This window comes from Ictidomys tridecemlineatus, chromosome 2 (assembly GCF_052094955.1).
Source record: "Ictidomys tridecemlineatus isolate mIctTri1 chromosome 2, mIctTri1.hap1, whole genome shotgun sequence".
Lineage (NCBI taxonomy): Eukaryota > Metazoa > Chordata > Mammalia > Rodentia > Sciuridae > Ictidomys > Ictidomys tridecemlineatus.
The window spans coordinates 109839359-109847218 of NC_135478.1; the positions used below are offsets into that span (position 1 = coordinate 109839359).

The 7860-nt window shown below is 40.6% G+C and overlaps 1 long non-coding RNA gene across 1 annotated transcript; it reads right to left on the reverse strand.

Annotated features, from left to right (window-relative positions):
* Window positions 1–5231: 5231 nt before the first annotated feature.
* Window positions 5232–5713, reverse strand: LOC144369987 (uncharacterized). Its single transcript, XR_013429876.1, has 2 exons — window positions 5580–5713; window positions 5232–5458 (listed from the first exon to the last, which is right to left on the reverse strand). It is a non-coding gene; the product is annotated as an uncharacterized LOC144369987 (long non-coding RNA).
* Window positions 5714–7860: the final 2147 nt, after the last annotated feature.

Sequence of the window (7860 nt, forward strand, 5' to 3'; positions counted from 1 at the left end):
CCACAAACATCATGATGTGTCCTCAGTAGGATGAAGTGCAATTCAACTCATCATGGAAGACACTCAAAAGCAGTTTGTGGGGTGGAGGAAGACATTGAGGAAGGAATATCTACTGTATGATTCCATTTATAAAACTTTAATAAAGTAAAAACTGATCAAATATCACAGATAGCAAGTCACTGGATGCCTGGGAGGTGTTGTTAAAAGAGATAGATGGAGGCTGGCCAAAGGGAACAGGAGGCCTGTGTGGTGGGGTGGATTTCTTGACTTTATGTGCTGATGTTTTCAAATGTGTGAACATATCTCGAAGTTTGTATAACCTTTCAGTCCTGGGTGGTTCATTGTCTGTCAAATATTCCACAATAAGAAAAGTCATATAAAACATAGTCTACAACAAGAATCACTGGAGGACATAATGAGGGCCAAGCAGAGGACGACACAGCTCTGGAACTCCTGGAAACAGGGAAGAATGGATTCCTCATCAGAGGTAAAGTCTGACTTGACCACGGTTGGTCTGGCTGCCTCATCACCTAAACTTCGAGTTAAAGAGATCATTGGATCCAGTTGTGCTCATCAAGTTAAAGAAAAGCAGGACTTTCTGTTTCTATGGAGAACATTTCCTAAGAAAATGTTGCCGTGAATGAATCTAGGACAGAGGAAAGAAGGCTTCGCATTCCCAGGCAGTGCCTGGAGACTCAGGGAAGCCCTCAATAATGGCAGGAGAAGAAGGCAAAGGCCTGGCCTGAAGAGAAGCAACATGCTGCATGTTAGTTCTTTTGGTAGATGAAGAAGGGGCTTTTTTTGTCTCTTCCCCATGGGCCTGGGCCACTGATGCTTTTGTCATAAGACTGACAGGAGGAGGCAGACTCATCCTCAGGCTGGAGTTCAGTTCTTGTCAGCAAGCCTGCACTGCCAGACTTGGAGCCAGAGCAGTGAAGAGAGACTCCTGACTGCATCCTAGGCCCTAGATCAGCACCCTCTAATTGGGGACGCTCAGGAGGTGTTTTGGGGTGGGTCTAGGTGGATACTGATGGTGTGGGAGGTCACAGCTACTATCTCTGAGAAGAAAGCATCAGGAAGGGCCAGGCAGCTTATTAAATCTCTGCTTAACTCCTGACTTCTCAATAAACACACTCCCTAGTATCTACATCCAAACACACCATCCTGGGATCAGTTGACCCGAGCACCTCAGAGACAGCCTGCCTCAATATTACCTTGAGGCAGTGGTGAATCTGCGCATGAATTCCTTGACTGCTCCCTTTTCAGTACTGAAGTGTTGTGTGTGATATAATTCCTCAAAGATCAAGATCAAAAAAGGTGAACGTAAAGTTTTTGGCTTTATTAGCTTGCACAGAATCTGTCATATAATCCTCATAACAAAATCTTGTTCCAAACAAGGATCTTTTCAGCTTGGACTTGGAAAGGAGATGAGTTGGCAAATCTTGTGGGTTGCCATTTGCTGCCATTTAGGACAAGATATGTGGACACTTTCTTTTCTACTTACTCAGTTGAATTGATCTTAACATTTATTGTCAGCACATGACACAGTTTTGTGAACATGAGACAGTCACAGCCACATCAACCACCATTGACTATGTGCAGTGCCACATGGATAAGAGGCCCTGGAAGGACCTCAGGTAGCAGGACTCATGAAAATATTCAGAAATGAATGAAAATGCTTATTGTTCTAGCCACTGGTGGGGATGCAGATGGTCTGTCAGGAAAATCAGTCTTGTTTATGTTTGATGAAAAAGTCAGTGAATTTCCCAAGTGTCTGTTGTTCTAATTGAGAAAGTAAATAATTTTCTGGATGTTGGCAGCTCTACGTGCACCATAGGCCACAACTGCCTGCCTAGAAACTTCATTATTTAGAAATATAAATTACTTCATGACATGTGTATTTTTCAACTCTAATACAATTGGAAAGCAAATATAGACAGAATTTTAAATTACATAGTCAGGGTACATGACACACATCTGTAACCCCAACATCTCAAATGTTTAAGGCAAGAGGATTTAAAGTTCAAGGCCAGTGGCCAGTCTCAGAAATGTAGTGAGATCCTGTCTCAAAATGAAAAATAAAAAGAAACGAGAATGTAGCTGAGTGGTAAAGCATCCCTGAGTACAATCCTCAGGACCAGAAAATAAAAATAAACATTGAACAACAGTAATTACATTTTAGGAATAAGAAGGATAATACGCTTGGAAATTTGATATAACATTCATAGCTATAAAAATTATAATGCACATACGGATTTGAAAACATAAATTTACCAGTTGATTGAGTAATTTATGACTACTTTAAATTGAAATCATACCTGGATTATATTATTTAGTTATTCCATTTTATAAAAGTTTAATATATTAATTTGTAATCAGTGTTTTCACATTAATATTTGTTTATATTGTAAGATATATAAGTACTATAAACCCAAATATACTAAACATATAGATATACCTTAAATTTACAAAATAGTCAATTATCTGAGGCAATCTTTTTTCAAACACATATTATATTGTTTAGGTTATCTGCTATAATTAAATATTGCAATTTGGATTTTGAAGACTCCTAAAGAGTTAGCATCGGATCTGTAGTTGTTATCTGCTCACAAAGGAACCATCTCTAGTAGAAAAGTCTCAAATTTTGAAATACAGAGGACATGAATTCATGTTTGGCCTTATTCATCCCTTGCATTAATTTTCACATTCAGTCATAGTGAAGGTAGTTTTAATATCAATGTTAAATGTGCTCCCAACTTAGTCAGTAATTTAGTTCTAGTGAAAGAACAGACACAGAGTAACAAGTGGCCTTGGCTGTGGAGTGGTGTGTGATTGTGTAGATTGCTGTGGAACAGAAACACGAGGAAACCATTCCACATGGGCTCACATAGGCCTCGGAGAGTACCTGCTTCCTTACAGGTGTGTATGAAGATCCCAGGGGTAAACTGAGAAAAGAAAGAGGGTGGTCCCCAGGGAAGAAGAATATCAACCATGAAGGAGGTACCTTTCATGGTAGCTCCAGAGTAAGCCCCGTAGGAGTGCAACTCCTAGAGGGGCTGATGTCCTGCTGGAACCTAACTCAGCTTAGAGCAGGACTTCAGAGACTGATGATATGGGGTCCAAGGAGATTTTCCTCTTTTCAGACAGCTTGTCTTGAGGCAGAAATCTGATGGCTAAAGTATTAGTCAACCAGATAGAAAGATCACAGGAGGTTGTGAAGAAGTACAAGGCAGTGTAACAACCAGGAAGAATGAAGAGAGGTCCTGAGGGAGGGGGCTCTGTCAATATGACGACCACCTCTGCTGTGAGCACAGGGAAAAAAGGGAATAAAATATGACTGCAAGCTCTCAGGTTTGAATGACTATAAAGATAGGGGTTCTATGGACCAAGGAAGGAATACAGGGCTCAGTCCATTGCCTCCCATTTTTTTCTAAGTCATGAGGTCTGCCAACAGCATTCAAAGCCAGTCCAGGGATTCCTGGGGCCCAGAAGCAGAAACTGCATGGTGGTCTTGAAAGACACAGAAGAAAGAACATTATTAGAGAGAACATCCTCATTAGGAATTATTACTTCAGAGAAAATAGGAACTGGAAAAAGAGACTATGTTTTCTAAATCAGGAAGACTTTCCCCCTTCACTCCCTTGCTCCATCCTTGTCTTTCTTCATTTCTTCCTTCTTTAGCTGTAATGTAGCTCCCCTTGTGGCTTGCTTGATTTTTAATGAGAATGTATCTCTCCAATTTTACTGACGGTTATCACAATTGGAACAACTGTTCAAATTTCTGCAGATTCTTTCTTTCCACAGGTCAAGCTCCACCTGTCCTTCAGTGTAAAAAAGAGCTGGACAAGGGTGTTTTCTCCACTTAAATGCAGATTAGGAAGTTAAATTCTCTTCTTCTGCATGGAACAACTGGGCCCAAATCCACCAATAGATAGAGACAGTCTTGTTTTGATTATCCATTTTCTCTATTTGTATCTCCAAATATGAACCAAAAACACATGAAGAACTCTTAAAACTCAGCTTTAACTTTTCTAAAATGACTAACATTCAGGAAAGAAGACTTCAGATGGAAGATAAACATTTCTGGATGCTGGCAGCTCTAGGTGCAAAAGAAGAAGTCCTCAGGTCACCTGCCACTAAGCATGCCTATTACAACAGCAATGAGATTACCTACTGGAATGATTAAGATAGTCCATGATGATACTGACATGAAAATTAAAAAAAATTCTGAAGCTGTGGTTCACTGTAAGTCTACATGCCTGAAAGTTAACATGGAAATAAAAAAAAATATTGAAAGTGTTTAAGGTAGAACATGGTCAATTATTCACTAAAGCCCAGCTGTACTTTCCTGCACTGAAACATTCAAAAACTCTTTCTTGAAAGGAGGGATAAGCCATGTGAGGATATGAACCTACAATTTTAATGACCCCTCATTGAATTAAAGTGCAGTTTCTAAGATCATTGAGCTGGAGGAATTAAAAAGATAGTATTATTTCAAGCAGATTTAAAATTATTAGATAAGTAAAATAAATCTATTTTATACTTCTCATGTTTTGAGGCTTTGGCATATTTAAATATGTTAACATTAGGGTTTGAAAATATAAAGAGCAAGAAAACTCATGCTTAAAACTCTTCTTCCTTTTACTTTGGAGCAAAGTATTTGGACCAAAACATCTGAATTTTTTTATTCAGATGGATTATTTGCATGACTGTAAAATTAAGAAATTTTAAAAAGCAAACAAAAATACAAAACTAAACAGGTCCCTGGGGGTCATTCTGCAGTGGCATTATGACTGTTTACATGTTTATTTCCTGGTGCCTTTTTTCCCAAAGAGAATTCATTGCATAATTTACAGGAAAAACCACTGAGTCTGTTGAAATGGTGATACATGTAATATATAGTACATATGCATACTTTAAAATTTAAATACATTTTTATAATATAGAGGGATAATAATTACAGATTATAATCTGGATGTTTTTCACCTTTGTGGCACCATGGAAACCAGATTCCAATATCTTGTGTTACTTTGAAATCAGTGAGGTTCTTATTTATCCTAGTAAAAGTGACATAAGCTCAGAATTTCAGTGGCTGAGGGTTTTTGTCCCACTTCCTTATCTGTCTGTACCACTGTGATAGCACTGCTTTGATACACCTGACAGTAGTAATCTGCCTCATCCTCAGGCTGGAGCCCAGAAATGTGCAAAAATGCTGCGTTGGTTGAAGTATCTTTGGATCCAGAGAATCTATTGGGGACCCCTGGCCCCAGTTGCTTGCTTGAGTCTGAGTAGTAGTACAGGTAGAACTGGGGAGGGCTCCCTGGCTTCTGCTGGTACCAATACATGCTTTTACCACTAACACTGAGGTCACTGCTCAGGGTGCAGGTGAGTTTGGCTGTTGATCCCGGGGATGCAGAGATGTATGGTGGCTGAGTCAGCACAGGCTGAGACAGGGAACCTGTGAACACAGACACAATATAGTAAAGGGAAAAGCCAGAGGGCAGTGGGTTGAGGATCTGAGTCAGAAGCTAATGACCCAGGTTGAGGGTCTCTATTGGGCTTCTGAAGACTGTCCCTACCTGTACATTGAGAGAAAAGCAGGATGAAGAGAGGATTCAAGACCATGGTGGACATAGCCTCTTCTTCAGCCTCCCGTCTGTGGTAGGGCTACCCAGGCCTGTCTTATACCAGCCTCACTGGTATCACAGAGGAGGGGAAGCTCATGCAAATGTGTTCTGATCCTTTGTCTCTCCCTCATGGGTCCTAGTCCGAGGAAGGCTTGCGTGGTGCACTAATTTGCCTAATAAGTGAACTTAAGAGGAACCAACTGACGGAACCACACCTGGGGGTATGTGCATAAGCTCTCTGCCCGGTCTTGAGGGAACTGTGTACCAAGTAACCCAGGAACCAAAGGGCCCAGCCCTGGGACCTCAAGTCAGTTGAAGGCTGCCCAGCTGTGATTTATCTCCTGTGAATCCTCTTGCCCTAAGAGATGGTCTTGTCATGCCACCTTCTGGTCTCAAAGCAAACTTCTTTCACAATAAACCAAATGTGCCTCCAGTTTGCTACTTGGATGCCTTTTTTTATCACTTAAATATCTAGCAAGGACAACGGAGGCACAATCCTGAGGTAGCCATCACTTATACCTTCCTCTGTATGTGCTGAACTAGTTTGCATGGCAAACATGGAAAAATGACTCAGAAGAGCCTTCAAACCACTATGAATCTGAGAACAAAATGCCTGGAGCAGAAATAGAGAAGATATGTTCATGTGAAGGTCTCTGAGGAAGGGGCATTTTCTCTGGATTCTGAGTGGGAATGAAGTTCACTGAGGGTGAAACAGATGTTCATGAGGAAGACAATAAAGCACTAGAATTGTTTACTTTTTCTAGAGCAACATTCAGAGAGTGGCAACTGTGGGTGCAAAGGTGGGCAAGGCTCAGGGTACAGAAGAAACAAGATTTAGGTCCTTCAGGTGACTTCCTCAATTACCTGGAGATGTATAACCAGGTCTGTATCCATTATTAGTCTCTTTTAGAGTATTGGCTCTGGTTAGTGTTTCGGGGGGGCATTCTAGAAGATAATAGGGGAAGAAAGAGCCAACAGAGAACATTTCTGTGTAGTTGTTATGGCTAGAAGCAAAATAAAAAGGCACATGGCTTTCAGGTGGGACACCTGGGATCACTGAAACTCAGGTGAGAGAGGACAAATAGACCAGAGTATAAGGTAGGTGGAAGCAACACCTCTGCTGAGACTGACAAAGGTAAGGCTAGATATCTGGTCTGAAGAACTGCTGGGATATGGATGCATATTTGTCATTTTGTGACCATGGTATGAAAAGGTGAAAATTATTTAGTACATTCAGAGGTAATCAGGGTTGCATTTTCTCCCACATGTAAAAAGTGCAAAAGTTAAAAAAAAAATACCAATAGTGGACATAGGGGACATAGAACAATCATTTATTTATTCTGTCATTCATATTAATTTTTTGATTTTTGTAGTGGTTACTCATGCATTTTTAAGATATGATTAGAGATGTCTCACATGCATGAGACATTAGAGATATATATAGAATTTGAGGACTATCCCAAGTTATGTGATCAGCAAGAATTGGGCACAGGAGGGGATATAGTGGTATAAGAGGATGCTGCAGGCCTGAGGACCTCTTTCCCATGCAAGTCACAGAAGAGGGAGTGTCTAAGTGGCTGCAAGGATTGTAGATAGCAAGGAATCTGGACCCCTGATTCAAACCTCAGCTTTGAATTCATTTGCGGTTGAGGTGGAGTAGCAACCAAAGAGAGCTGGGAACTTTCTCTGTCCTAAGGATGAATAGATCACTAAAGGCCAAGGGTAGTCCACAAAAAGTGCTCTTCACACATCTTCCAGGGAATACTGCAGGGGGACAACTTCTGCTTGACAGTTCCTTTTTGGGCTGGCCACTGGCAATGATAGACTCTGGGGAGATTACTGCAAGGTAATTCTGTAGGAACTAGCATCTGTCTAATGGCCACACAGGGATCCAAGAGCCACTCAGCCTGAGGAGAAACTCTCAGGTCTGTCTGTGATTAGAGGTTCTTCTTATCTGATTCTTCCTCAAGCTGATGCTGTCACAGGTGTCAGAGCTGTGGTCTGAAGTCATCTGCTGTCCTCCAGGTCCTTTTCAGTTTGTGTTCACCAACATTCCCCTCTTCCCAAACCACATAGTATTTGAACACCATGCATCTCCTTCTCAAAGGCATCAAATTAAAAAAACATCCTAGTTTTGAGAGAAAAAAATATTTCAAGGTAAAAATGTGTTTCTTTTTGATAGATTGATAATTTTAAAAAGTTTTGGTAAAAAAATAATTTAATGAATTCACAC